Source organism: Lonchura striata, chromosome 17 (assembly GCF_050655825.1).
Source record: "Lonchura striata isolate lonStrDom1 chromosome 17, ASM5065582v1, whole genome shotgun sequence".
Taxonomy (NCBI): Eukaryota; Metazoa; Chordata; class Aves; order Passeriformes; family Estrildidae; genus Lonchura; species Lonchura striata.
In genome coordinates this window covers 5,637,604-5,651,359 of record NC_140719.1, presented here as the reverse complement: position 1 = coordinate 5,651,359, position 13,756 = coordinate 5,637,604, and positions in this window count along the sequence as shown.

Below are 13,756 nucleotides of genomic sequence, written 5' to 3'. Positions count from 1 at the left end.
CAGATTCTGACATCCAGCCTGCTCCTGGGCTGAGATCCCATTCTGGAGTGCCCAGGTGTGCCCTCCCTGAGCTGTCAGGGCAGGATCTCCCGTGGTACCTGGCAGGAGCTGTTTGCCCCTTTAGCCCCCCAGGACCTCTCCCAGGTGGAGGTGAGCTGCCCGCGCTCCCTGGAATTCAATGGGGGAGAGTGGAACAGCACCTGGGCCCAGAGGGGCTGCAGGGGGTGGATGGAGCCTCTGGTGGCTCTGCCTGGCTCGAGAGGGACGTGCCTGTCCCTGCCCTCTGCTTGTGCAAGGAGAAATGGGGACCTTTATCCAGCACAGGGCTCTGTCTGTCTCATGAATATCCTCTCTGCCCTGCTTATCTGGTACAGTGAGAGAGATTGTCACTCTCAACACAAACACAGGCATTTCTGACAGAAAGGCATAATTTCTCTTTAGATACACTCAGCAAGTCTCAGGGAACCAGATATTTACTACTCTTACGAGGTCAAAACTGTCCATAATCACATCAATGGACCACCAGAGTCATGGTGCAAAATCTGCTTAACTATAACTCAGTTCTCATCTGAGTCTGGTCTGGGAATTTCCTTAAAGAGCCATTTGAGTGACCCCCTGCTTTTTTCCCAGTCTTCAGACAGCAGGAATGTGAGCAGATATGTGGGATTAATGGCACTGGTTGGGGACAAATCAGGTGTTATGTGAGTTCAAGAGGAGGAAATTTCATCTCCTGGAAAGTCAAGCTGAAGTTGCCACACGTGGTGTAATTCCAGCCTTCTGGGCAGCACTGTGTGGGAACACTACTGCTGGATCAGCTTCTGGGTTTCCAGCTGGGTGTCCTCGTGCTGCCTTTATTACCTACAAATAATCTTTATTTGTATCCAGAATGGACTTAATGCATTCAGCAGGACCAGTTTGTCTCAGGGAAACTGAGTCATTTGCCATCTACAAAAACCTCATCTGCTGTTCTGGTCCCCAGGCAGCCCCAGGCAAAGGCTGACCAAGGAATTGAAGAGCTAAGTGCAGGAAGTGGAGATGGAGCCCCAAGGTGAGGCTGTCTTTGAAAGCTGGAAACGCAGGGCAGAAAATACTTTTCTCCTCAGAAATAAACCTTTGAAACAAGCATTTCCTCCATGAACTGGGAGACTTTTCCTGCTGATCTTATGAGGGTTCAAGTGTGGGGTCATGAGATCATTTATGTTGGAAAAGCCCTCTAAGATCAGTGAGTTCAAACATGAACCAACACAGCCAAGCACCACTAACCCACATTTCCAAATACATACCACATGTTTTCTGAGCACTTCCAGGAACAGTGACTCCACCACTGCTCTGGGCAGCCTGTGCCAGGGCTTGACAACCCTTTTGATGCAGAAATTTCCCCTAATATCCAGTCTAACCTGCTCTGGTGTCACTTGAGGCTTTTACTTTTGTCCTGTCACTGACACCTGGGAGAATGAGCATTTCTTGGCGTGGCCAAAGGCACTAAGTACCCACTTGGCTTGTTGGGGTTGGGGATTCCATCAGTTTATCAGTGCACCGAATGCTGATTAGAGCAATTCCAAAAAGCTTTTGGTTTGTAGCTGACTTCACCAATCTCACTCATTTAAGTCTAGAAGACTTTCTGTTTCACTCACAGTTATTCCAGGATGCTTCATGCAGGTTTATTACACAATATTTGTAATTTTTTCCTCTTGGAACTACACTTTTTGATCAATTTGCCTTTCTGAAACTGTGTACCATCCTCTACTAACATCCAGCAAAGCCCAAGGCAGAAAGAGGTGTGAGCAAAAGTCTGATGGGCTTTTTTGAGAGTGGTGGTACAATCTCTCACTTGATGGAATGCTCTGTTCCCCAGTTTGCTGTTCCTGGCATTGAGAGCAAAGGGGAACTCCAGAGGGAAGTGTCAGGGAAGCTGCCCTGTGTGTGTCCCAGCTGCTCTGAGAAGCTCCTGCTGCACACCCTGAAAGGGAACTGTGATATATGGAGAGTGATTTAACATCTTAATATTTATTGGACCAAGTACTGCTGAATATAACCCTTCACTGGTCATGGACTTTACAGTATGGGTTTATTTGTATATTTATTTGTATTTTTGGGAGACTTCAATGGCTTTTGCATTTTCATTTAATAATGATGAATTATCTGAAATCCTGCCCATTCTCAGAACAGATTCCCCCATCTTTGACTCCTGCTAGGATGTTTCATTTTGTGTTGAAAATTGCAATAGGAATTTTCCCTGAGGCATTGATATGTCAGACTGGAGTTTATTATCACTCACAGTCCCAGCACACCGGGGCTGTGTGAAAGGTTTTGTAAATAATATGACATGGGCAGGAACTCATTTGATGCTGTGATAGGTGGTGAATATTCCCAGGCAGGCAGGCAGAGGGAAATGCAGGAGCAGGGAGTGTGATCTTCCCCAGGAAGAGGTGTTCTCACTCTGTACTGTGTCTTGGTAATTAATTAGGATTTTTAGTGGGGAAAGAAGGATTTCAGTGGCTGATAATGGCACAAGGTGCTGTCTATGTGTTGCTAAAACTGCTGTTCTTACACATCTCTAATGAACTAGGACAAAACTTCTGCTTGTGCTGTCTTAAATTCTGTTTCTGACTTCAGTCTGCTCCTCTCCTGGCTGAACATTATATTTAAATATTATTATGAATATTGGTAATATGTTAACATTAATATATTAAGAACTTCTATTAAATATCAAGTATATATAGGGATAGGTATAAATATAGGGAGGATGCTCAGGATCAATTCAAATGTGTTTCAATGTTAAATCCACCCTTAAATGTGGTGTTTGCTCCAAACCCCATCTTTCCATAACCTGTGTAACTTTGAGTTTATTGAATGGAAAATGAGGGGTGCTCTCTGGTGGTGCCTGCCTTAGAGTTAGAAAATTTGTATATACATCTGTATTGTCCTAAAACTCCTACTCAGCTCTTACTAAAATCAGGCTGTATCCATTTACCTTTTAGCTTTCAGGGGTGTGCAGCAGAAAGAAATTAATTTAAAAACATCCCTGCTTTGCCCAAGTGTCATTACCTCGGTGTCTAATCATAGTCCTTCATTTACATATGAGGAAATTGACACGTGAAGAGGTAAATTTTCTCATTATCAAATGATCTCTAAGTTAGGCTGGAGTTATTGATTTGCAATAGGTTTAACCTTGATGTGCCAGGTTTCTCCTCTGAGGGAAGGGGTCAGGGAGCAGCCAAGGCTCTCTCCAGCCCCACACCTCTGCATCTGTGGGAAGGATGTTTCAGCTCCTCTCTAACCTGTTTATTTCAGGTCTTTTGTGCCCACATTTGTGGTAGGAACCACGCAGGCAGTTCCTCCTGGCCAGTTCGCTGTTCCAATTATTTTTAAAGGAATTTTGTGTGCAGCTCAGTTCTCCATCCCTTCCTCTGCTCAGGGGTCTCCTGACATTTCTTAGTGGTTTCAGCATTAGTTTATATGCAGACAGAGATCATGTTTAGTGCTCCATCCCCAAGTTTTTTATCCTTTTTGCCAGTGTGTTTTTCATAGCCCAAGTGGTGTTTCCAGCTGGATGCTGCTAATTGTTTACTATTCAGCACAGCTAAGAATGGGATTTTATTTTTAGGTTCTGTCATTCGGTGTCTTTACATTTTAAGATAAATCCATCTCTGCTCTCTCCCATTCCTGAGCTACAAAAATGTAGGTTTCATTTCCAGCTCCAACTGTTATTTCATTCATGTATTAACTTAGTCTTTAAGATCTCTTGCTTTTATTTATCGGCCATTTCCAGAAGTGGTTTTTATTTCACTGAGCCATAGCGGAACCTCTGGCACAGGCTCTGTCACAGCCCTCACATTGCACGTGGCCTGTTGATCCTTAGAATCATGGATATTCCATAATAATTTGGATTATGGAATATCCTGAGTGGGAAAGTGTTGGAATCTGTGCTATTGATGATTCTGAGATTGTAGAAAGTCTCTGTCTGTCAGCCCCGCTGCCAAAGCAGAAGCCATAATTGGTCTGTGCTGGTTTCCAGGTTGTTTATTCTGTTTATCTCTCACATGTTCTGCTGCCCTGCCCAGCTCTGTCCTGCAGGGCAGCGTGTGGGGCTCTGCCCTCAGTGGGATGTGACAAACATTCAATACCAGAAACTCCCTGGGCTGGATTTACAAGAACGTGCCAATATCTGTCACCTACGTTGGACAGTGTGTCCCCAGCCTGAACCAACAGAAAAATGCCAACACCACAGTGAGACATGGAGGGCATGAAGAAGGAGAAAAAGGACAAGGCACACTCAATTTCCTCCATCTTGTCCCCTTTGGACCCCTCATCTAGAATCCTAAAATTTTACTTTTGCAACCATGCCACACTTAATTCTTACTGATATCAAACACTCAGAGCTGGTAATTCATCCTGTAAGATTGAAAACTCTTTTCCATGGCCAGAGATCACAGCCAGTGTCTCTGGGGGCTCTGTCCAGGGGGGTTCCTGACCCCTGCCAGGGTCCCAGACCTGCCAGGGCAGCCAGAGGGAAGCTCTGGATTCCCACAGGAAGGGACCCACAAGGATTATCCAGCCCAGCCCCTGTCCCTGCCCAGACCCCCAAAATCCCACCCTGGGCATCCCTGGCAGCGCTGGCCAAAGGCTCCTGGAGCTCTGGCAGCCTCGGGGCCGTGCCCATTCCCTGGGCAGCCTGGGCAGTGCCAGCACCTCTGGGGGAAGAACCTTTCCTGCTCTCCAGCCTGAGCTGCCCTGGCCCAGCTCCAGCCGTGCCCTGGCTCCTGTCCCTGTCCCAGGGCAGAGCTGGAGCTGCCCCAGGGAGGAGCTGCAGCCCCGGGGAGCTCTGCCCTCAGCCTGCCCCAGCTGAACCATCCCAGCACCCTCAGCCTTTATTCCCAACAAATAATCTTTATTTGTATCCAGAATGGTCTTAATGCATTCAGCAGGACCAGTTTCTCTCAGGGAAACTGAGTCATTTGGTGCTGGATGTGTGGCCATCCTTGCTGATGCTGGGAGGGAAGGGAGGGGAGAGAACACTCAGTATTTCTACCAGCCTGAAATCTGCCCTGTAGAAGTTGTCTCTTCTGTCTTCATTTCCATCCAAACATATCTCAGAAGAATAAACAAAGAGCTGGAGAGTTTCAATATAAACAAACCCCATTTAATTTTTTTTTTCTCTCCAGATTTCCATCCTGCAAATTATTATGATTTAATAATGTAGCACTATCCTTTTTTTTTGATCTGATGTTTTCTCTAGTGATGCTGCAGGCAAGATTTAGACAAAACAGTGAAGAAGAACAATAAAACAAGATGAGTGTGTTGGACCTCACCAGCCACAGGGATGGAAAACTGTAACAGAAATTTGATTTCTTGGATGTCTCAAAAGAAGGCTGCAGGAGAGGTCAGCCAGGTGGGACCAGAAGGAAGAAAAAAAGATCTCCTGGAGCCAGACACTAATATATGGTTCACTGAAAGCTTTGTAAATATTGTCAAATTCAGCCTTAACTTTTTTGAAGTTACTTATTGAAGAGCCTGAATCAGTGAATCTGCAGCTGATTGCACTCTGGGCAGTTGTATACAGCCATATCCAGCTTTACAAGTGAAACTTGTTCTGTTTGTAATAGCCTTTCTAACCTGACTGAAAACCTTTTCTCCCTCTTGCCATCCTTTGTTATATTTTATTTTTTATTGTATTTCATGGAGTGGGGGGGACTATCCTTATCTTGTACCATTCTAACGTTGTCATGGAAAACTGGTTCCAAAATGACAATTTCTGTCTCTCTTTTCCCCTCTTTCCCACAGTCTCCGGTGTATTTACACATCCTGTGGCCTCCTCTCTGCACCTGCAGCTCTGCCACCAGGGCACATCAGTGGCACCGAGTCAGAGCCACCCATACTGGCCCAGCAGCTGGGAGAGGAGCAAAATAATCCCACCTGAAACTTAAGGAAATTGAGTTGTTTATGTGACTGCTTCTGTGTTCCACTAAGAAATTGTCTGCCTTAATGCAGCTGATGCAAGTATTGAGCACCTCAGACCCTCCGTGGTGCCCAGGATTTTTCAAGGGTTGAGCTTTAGATTAAAATAATTTATAGAAGCCACTTTTCCTTTCCTTCCTGCAGTTTGTGAGTTACAGGATGTCCAACAGCCAGTTTGGAACTGTCAGCAGGGACAATAAAAACTGGCCTGGGTGTCACAAATTGGGGTTTTCTTTCTGGATTCCCCACTGATTATTTGGGACAAGCCACCCCATTGCTTTGTGCCTCAGTTTCCCTGCGTGTAAAATGGGGATAATCCATTTCTGGCTGACCCCCTCCAGCAGCCACAGCTGGGAGGCACCTGATAGAAAAGAGCAGGGTTCTGTGAGAGGGGTTGTGATCACTGCTGCTGCTGTGCAGGGCTGGGTTTTCTGTGCGCAGGCACTGTCAGGTTAATTCTTGGTGGCTGTGTTGTCACTGCTTTCAAATTCCACACTTAGAGCCTTTTCTCTTCTGCTCTGCAGTCTGGCAGAAATCTCCCTTCAGACAGCCAAGCCACGGGCTCATCAACTCATTTAAAACCTAACTCAAGTTCTTTTATGCTTTTTTTCCCCCACCCTGCCTAATCTCAGTTTATTCTTGCTTTATGTGCTTATCCATGAGCTTCACGAGGGGCTTGTTTTCCTGCCTGGCTCTGTGTTTGACTCTGGTGAAAGGCACTATATTAAATCTGTAATAAAGTGTGTGTAAGCGATTCCTGTCACACTCTGCACCAGGGAGCACAGCCCATTATGCAAATGGTCACTGCAAGCTTCCCATAAACTGCAGAGACTCAAAGGGCACTGCCTTTCTCTTGCCCCCAGCCAGCACAGACCTCGGAAAGGGATAGGGAGGATGTGGAAAGGAGCTGCTTCCTATCAGGTTCTTGCATTTTGTTCCTCTCAAAAAATGAAAATACCCTCAGGAGGCAAAGCAAGGAGTTATTATCTCCTGTTTAATACTGGCTAAGATGGCCTAAACTCAGTGAAATTCTTTCTACTGGATTTAGGAGGTTATAGGAGAAAATGTTCCAGCCTCCTTAGCCAGGAAAGCAGCCAGTGTTGTGCGGGCTTCAGTGTGGGATTCTATCCCTGCAAGGGCACACTCTGCTCTGGATTCTGGTGCTGCAGGACTGGAAGGTGGAGAGAGCAAGGTCAGAGGAAGCCACAGATGTTATCCCTTCCACAGCCAGGTAACCCTGACCTGCCACGAGGCTGCAATGGAGCGGTCCAGATCCTGCACAGACCTGCTTGTAGCCACCCTGCAGCAGATACTGCCAAAGCCAGGCTGCACAGATTCCTGGTGGACAGTCCTGAACGTCCACAGTGCCTTCCAAACCATCTCATCCAGCCAGGAGAGAGAACCACATCACCAATCTGCTCACGTTCATTGCGATGTACACCCACAACACACCCCTCAGCAATGGCCATGATGAGACACGTGAGTGATTGTCCACTGACGAGTTCCAAAAAAATGGACACGTCTGAGAAAGTGGCAGTCTGCTGGCAGATAGTTTGCAAACAGAAAAAGAGAGAAATTAGTCAGCTAAATGATTCATCATGGCTTCCTCTGACTTTTTTCATGGCAAAACCAAAGTGTGCACAGCTCCACCAGGCTGTCTCTGAGCTTTGCATTTCCTGCCTGTGATTGTCATGCATATAATATCTCATTACATTTGCTGTTAATGGCAGAGTTGTGCTCAGGTATTGAAAATCCATATGGCCTCTGTAATATTTACAGTGTGACAAAGTAATAAGTCACAGCACCAGCCTCCTGCCATGCACTTCCAGCATTCCCCCCAAGCCTGGGCAGGCTGTTTGTTGGGAGATTTTGGCTTTTAATTAGTAGGATTTGTGGCTTTTAGTGGAGGAGTGTGAGGGAGGGTGTTGCTCTGTGTATGTGACCGTGGTACAAAGGCTGAGAGCAGAAGAATGGGTTAAGTGTGGCTCTGGATGATTTTTTGGCCTCATTCCTTATTGACAAAGCAGATGGAGAAAAGCCCATGAGGAGCCCTTGGTGTGGTGGGGCTGCCCTGCTTGAGGGGAGGGGAGGGAAGGGAAGGGAAGGGAAGGGAAGGGAAGGGAAGGGAAGGGAAGGGAAGGGAAGGGAAGGGAAGGGAAGGGAAGGGAATCTTCCTGCTGCACTCCTGGATGTGGGAGCATTTCTGAGCTGCTGAAATGGTTTCAGGAAACAAGGCTGTGACCCTGGAAATGCCCAGGAGCTGTGGAGAGCAGCCAGGAGCTGGGTAGTGCAGCAGGCAGGGTGCAGATGGTTGTCAGTGGCACTGTGGTAATACAGCTGCCAAGAAATGGACAGAGTGTGAAGTTCTGCTGTCAAGAGTGGGGATAAAATGAGGATGATAGTGAGAGTTTGAGTAAAGGTGTAGATCTGAGAAGAGTGAAAATTACCCAAACCCTGAGATTTCTAAGCAGCTCGGTATAGCTGAGTGTGACCTGGGAGGGGAGGGAAAAGGGGGAGGTCAGGGATGACTGACAGGGACTGGACCTCAGCAATGGGAAGGAAATTGCTGTTGTGAACAGGAGGCAGAGATTGGAGAACAAGGTCAGGGATACAGGAGGAGCGTGGCTAAAGCTGCAGCTCCCAGGGAGAGTGAGCAGAGAAAAGGAGCAGTGTGGCTGTGTCCTCCTGGCATGGCAGGGAGGTGCCTGCTGCTGCTTTTTGTACAAAGCCATGGGCAGCAGTCCCCGTGTTGTGTACCTCACAGAGGTGTTTATCCTTTCCTCCCTTCAGTCTGAACCCCAGGAATCTCTGCCCCACAGAGCCTGCAAAGGTGCTCAGTTCCACCACTGTGCTCAGGGCTGGGTGATCCCTGAGTGCCCCATGCTCCCTTCCCTGTGCAGATGGGGTTTTGTGCCACACGGGACAGGAACCTACTGGCACCTGTCACTGAGGATTTGCTCTCATTTCCAGCCAAAGCATTTCTTAGCATATGAGGACTTAAGAATCTGAAAAACTTTGCAGAGACTCTGTTTCTTGGGGTGTGGAGTGGAAATGGGATCTCCTCCTCCAGGATGTGATGGCCTTTTCCAGGGGACAGTTTAATCTTCTAGAGACAGATGAATATGAGACTGGGTAATCTGGTAATACAAGCAGAAGATGAGGGGAGATGGAGAGAATTTCAATAAAGCAACTGAAAGTAAAGGACATGGAGCTGCTATAGCTTCCTTTTGGAGTCTCTGCTTGGTGAAGCTGAGGTGGAGCTCACTGAGGGCAGGTGAAAATGTGTTGGTTCAAGGGCAAAACCTGCTCTATAATGGAGCAACTAGTCTATTCTCACCTTAGATTGCACAATGATGTGCCTTTACAACTCAATTGCCTCCCCCAACCTAATTCCCCCATTTTTCTTGCTTCTCAGTACCTCTGTGCCCTCCCAGCTCTCAGGCACTTTACTCTTGGTTTTCTTTCCTCCACATTCTCACCTCTTTCTGCACTCTGGAACAGCCTTTCCTTGGCAAGAGCTTGAGCTAAGAATTTGTGTTGGTTGTCAGTGACGGCAGGTCGCTGTTGAGGCAGGGATGGGAATGAAAATGACTCCAAGTTCAGAAGGCAAAGAATGAAAACTTTATTAACAAGTAGCATTCCTCTTGTATAACCAGGATCACTAAGGTGAAATATGATTGGTCTCAAAGTGAAAACCTTTCACACCATTGGTGCACTATGGATAGCAGCACGCTGTGGTAGAACATATCTATAAACAAGCTGAAAAGAAAGAGAGATAATAATTATTTACATTCCTCTTGGACTTTTTCTTAGGCAGAAATCTCTCATTTTCTCTCTGACTGAACTGAGAATATCTATAAAGGCAGGGATATCACCTGGGCTGTGAGAAGCAAAGGCAGGGGATGAGGGGCAGCACAGCCCTGATTTCTGCTTTCACTGCTCTCAGCTCTCAGCAATTGGGGCAGAGGCTCTGAAAGCACCTGAACGGGTGTCCCTGGGAGAGAACACATCACTCAGAGCTCCTGTCACGCTCTCCTACCTGCTGTAGCCCTCAGGGCAGGGAGATGTTCCACTCGGAGCCCAGGAGCCACCACATGGATAAGTCATGGAAGTGTCACTTTGCCATGCCCAACACAAAATCCCTCGGCAGAAGAGCCATTGTCTTGTAACCCCCACAACAAAGTTGAGCCCTCAGGGCTGTTTTTATTCTAGTAGAGATGTCATGTCTGACAGTTGCTGTCACCCTATGATTAGACCAGCAATCAGACCCAGCTTCTTTTGATAGAATGAGCCCTGACTGATTAACAGAGTGGCCTTTGGCCTCAGGTTAATAACAGATTTCACAGCACTGCTACGGAGTAATTATTATTTAAAAAGGTCTTAGTGGAAGTTGGATATTCTCCTATAGGCTTCTGTCCATCTGAATGCAGAATTGGAAAGTAACAATTACAGGCATGAACACCAGCTCAACTGGAGGCCTCCTAGTCCTGATATATCAGTATTCTTGGAGCAGCTGTCACGTGTCTGCATAGATGGACCAAAATATTTGGTTTACTTCTTTTTATGACACCTCAGTGCATGAATCAACCCAAGTATAAAGTTGTCTCAGTCCCTCAGTGGTTGGAATTACCAAGTCACCCTGTGTATCAGTTTCTTCCCTCTGTTGGTTGTGTCACAGCACAGTCCCCTGGCAGGTCTGTGTTATGTGTAGTAGATATAATTTGTGCCATTTCTAGTATGATATATGTGATACTGAATATTTGTTGGAGTATACACATTTGTATTAGGAGTCCCCCACACCCTCGCAGGTGAAGCCTGGTGCATATTAGAACCCGATTTACAGGTAAAAGGATGTGGCTGGCCAGGAGATGGGGATGGGCCATGGCTGGAGAGATTTGGGGACCCCAGGTGCTGATCATGGCATGAACAACCCGGGATGGATCTCATGGAAATCCTCGGGCAGATCCATGGGAATGCAGCGTTCCCGTAAACTTCATCAAGGGATTTACCAACTCCTGACACTGAATTGTTCTTCCTCATCACCAAAAAAGAAAATCTCATTAACCTATGGACTTTGAATGTAAGAAAAGACTGATTGCTGAAATCTTGGCCTCAGGTGGAATTTTCCCTATAAAAACCGCTTGTGCCAGGATGGAGGTTTGTGGGCACAGAGGAAAACCTCTGCTGAGGCTGATTCCTTGTTGCACACCCAGGGCCGACCCTGGGCTCGGCTCTGTTTTTTCCTTGTGGCTGGCTAGATAGAATTTGATTGCAAAATAAATATTTTATTTTTTCATATTAATTTGGCTGGACAAGTTTTCATTTATAACATCTGTGTTCCAGGTGTATCCCCTTCCCTGACTCTTGATTGCCATGGAGATACTCATCTCCAAAGCACCATCTTGTCTCTTTCTTATTTAATTACCTCTCCATTTTCTGGGTGAGCCTTTTGCCAGGGTGGCAGAGGCAGCCCAGACTGGTGAGAGGTGCTGCTCTCAATCAGCTGCAGAGCACTGGCTGCTGCCCATGGAGCGCAGCTCAGGAGCTGCAGGTCTGAGCTGCTCATGGCTCACCAGAACACCCCAGAGCCTCAGGCTGCAGCACAGCAATCTCATATTTCTCCAGCAGGGTACAGAAGTGCTGCTGCTGTCGTGTCTCACAAGGTGATGAGGGAATAGTCACTCTGAGGACCAGGCTTGTGAAGGCACAGATCTGAGATTCTGTTAAATACCATATGGCTTGAGTGACTTAGGTGTCCAAGTGACATATTCACAGTGATGTATTGAATTAGTGTCTTAATCTCAGCTGAAAGTTAATCTTACTTTCCTAGATCTTGTCTCTTACAGCACTTTGCAGAGAAATGCTCAAGTGATGCATTAAAGAGTTTATTGGGACACCAACAGGAAGCTTGCAGTGAAACAGGGAACTGGAGTCTCCTTATTCCCAGACCAGCTTCCTTTCATGTGTCATCCTTCTTTACCTGATTAAAAAAAAAAAAAAAAAAAGAAAATGGAGCAGCAGTGCCTATTTGACCAGTTGTGGATATCTCAGAATCCAGATCCAAAGAGGAGAAAATGGTCCTGCTAATGCCAGTAGAGAAGGTATGGCAATTTCTTCTCCTCCATGCTGAAAGAACCTCATTGAATGTGCTCCTGTACCTGCAGACCTCTGCATCTGAGCAAATGTTTTTGCCAATTAAAGAGTTTCCTGCTGCTGTAGTTGATCCACACAAATGGAAATAGAGTGGAGGCGTGGAGGAAGGAATCATTAAATCAGCGGAACAAAGGCATGAGGGCAAGTTAAAAGACCTGATCTGAATAAAAGAAGCTTCTCAAAATATCATCTCCTTTGTCCTGCCTGTCCTTCATCCATCCAATTCTCCTGAATGCTGTAGAGAGGCTTTGTCATTCTCAATGCCATGGCAGGAGGAGCCAGTCCCCCAGCACGCTGCCTGAAATAGCAGCAGAAAGGGACAAAGTGCTCAGAGGTGCAGCTTGGTCTATGAAGGCTCAGAATTTCAGGGCCAGATCTGGATTATTCAGTCCTCACACACAAAGAGCTTCCCCATCCCAGAAACTCTGTGGGCTGAGCTCTACAAACAGCCCTGTTCAGGTGGCCCCTCTGTCACTGCCCATTTCAGGTGAAGTGATGTGTGTTGGGTGGGTGAGGTACCAACACCACTGCAGTGCTGCAAGTCAGCCCCAAATGTCTAGGATGTCTTTAGAAAGCCTTTTGACCCATGATGAGATTGGGGATTTTTACTCATCTCTGACAGTTACTCCACATCCTTGCTCCTTTCCAGGCTCCTGTTCAAGGTCCATCACCACCACAAGCTTCCACTCTGTGAGTGGGTGAGTGTTTAAGCACTGAGATCATTGCAGCTCTACATTTATTTTATCAGAATTTCTCCTACTGCTGCTTTTTCCTTCCATCCTTTCCTCTCCTATTTATCTAATAATTCACCTCTTGGGTCTGAGAGATGTGACCTGTGTGAGGAACCCAGCCTGAAACTGCTGGTTCAAAAACTCTGATTGAGTTACTTTCCCATAACTATGAATATCGAGCCTCCAGAACTTGTGTCTAGGACATTGCAACATGCCCTGACTTGCAGTGTCAGCAGCCTGAAATTCTGGTACAGGACTTTCTGTCCTCACAAAACACCAGCACCAGAGGCCTTTCTATTCCTGTTAGTATTTACAGGGGTCTCTTTCCACATGAGAAAGCAACCCCAAGCCAGGCAATCATTTCGCTCCCACAGACCTTCTCCACTCCATTATCCAGTACATGCTTTTGTGCATCTAAAGCACAGTTCAGGTGTGTGTGGATAGAATGAAATCAGGCTGCTGAAGTCACCGTGTTTCAGATGGATAGAGCAGAGCATGGAAAACAAAGTCTTTGCGCTGCATTCCTGCAAAAAACGAGATGGAGTTATTTCTTCAGCCTAGTGGAAGGTCATAGAATGGTCTAGGTTGGAAGGGGCATTACAGCCCATCTCATTGCAACCCTGCCATGGGCAGGGACATCTCCCACTGTCCCAGGTCACTCCAAGTCCTGTCTAGCCTGGCCTTGGGCACTGCCAGGGATCCAGGGGCAGCCACAGCTGCTCTGGGCACCCTGAGCCAGGACCTCAGCACCCTCACAGGGAAGAGTTTCTTCCCAATATCCTATCTCTTCTCTTTCAATTTGAAGCCATTCCCCCTTGTCTCATCACTCCAGGCCCTTGTAAAGAGTCTCTCTCCATTTTGTAGCTCCTTCAGGCACTGGAAGGCCACAATGAGGTCACCTCAAAGCTTTTCCT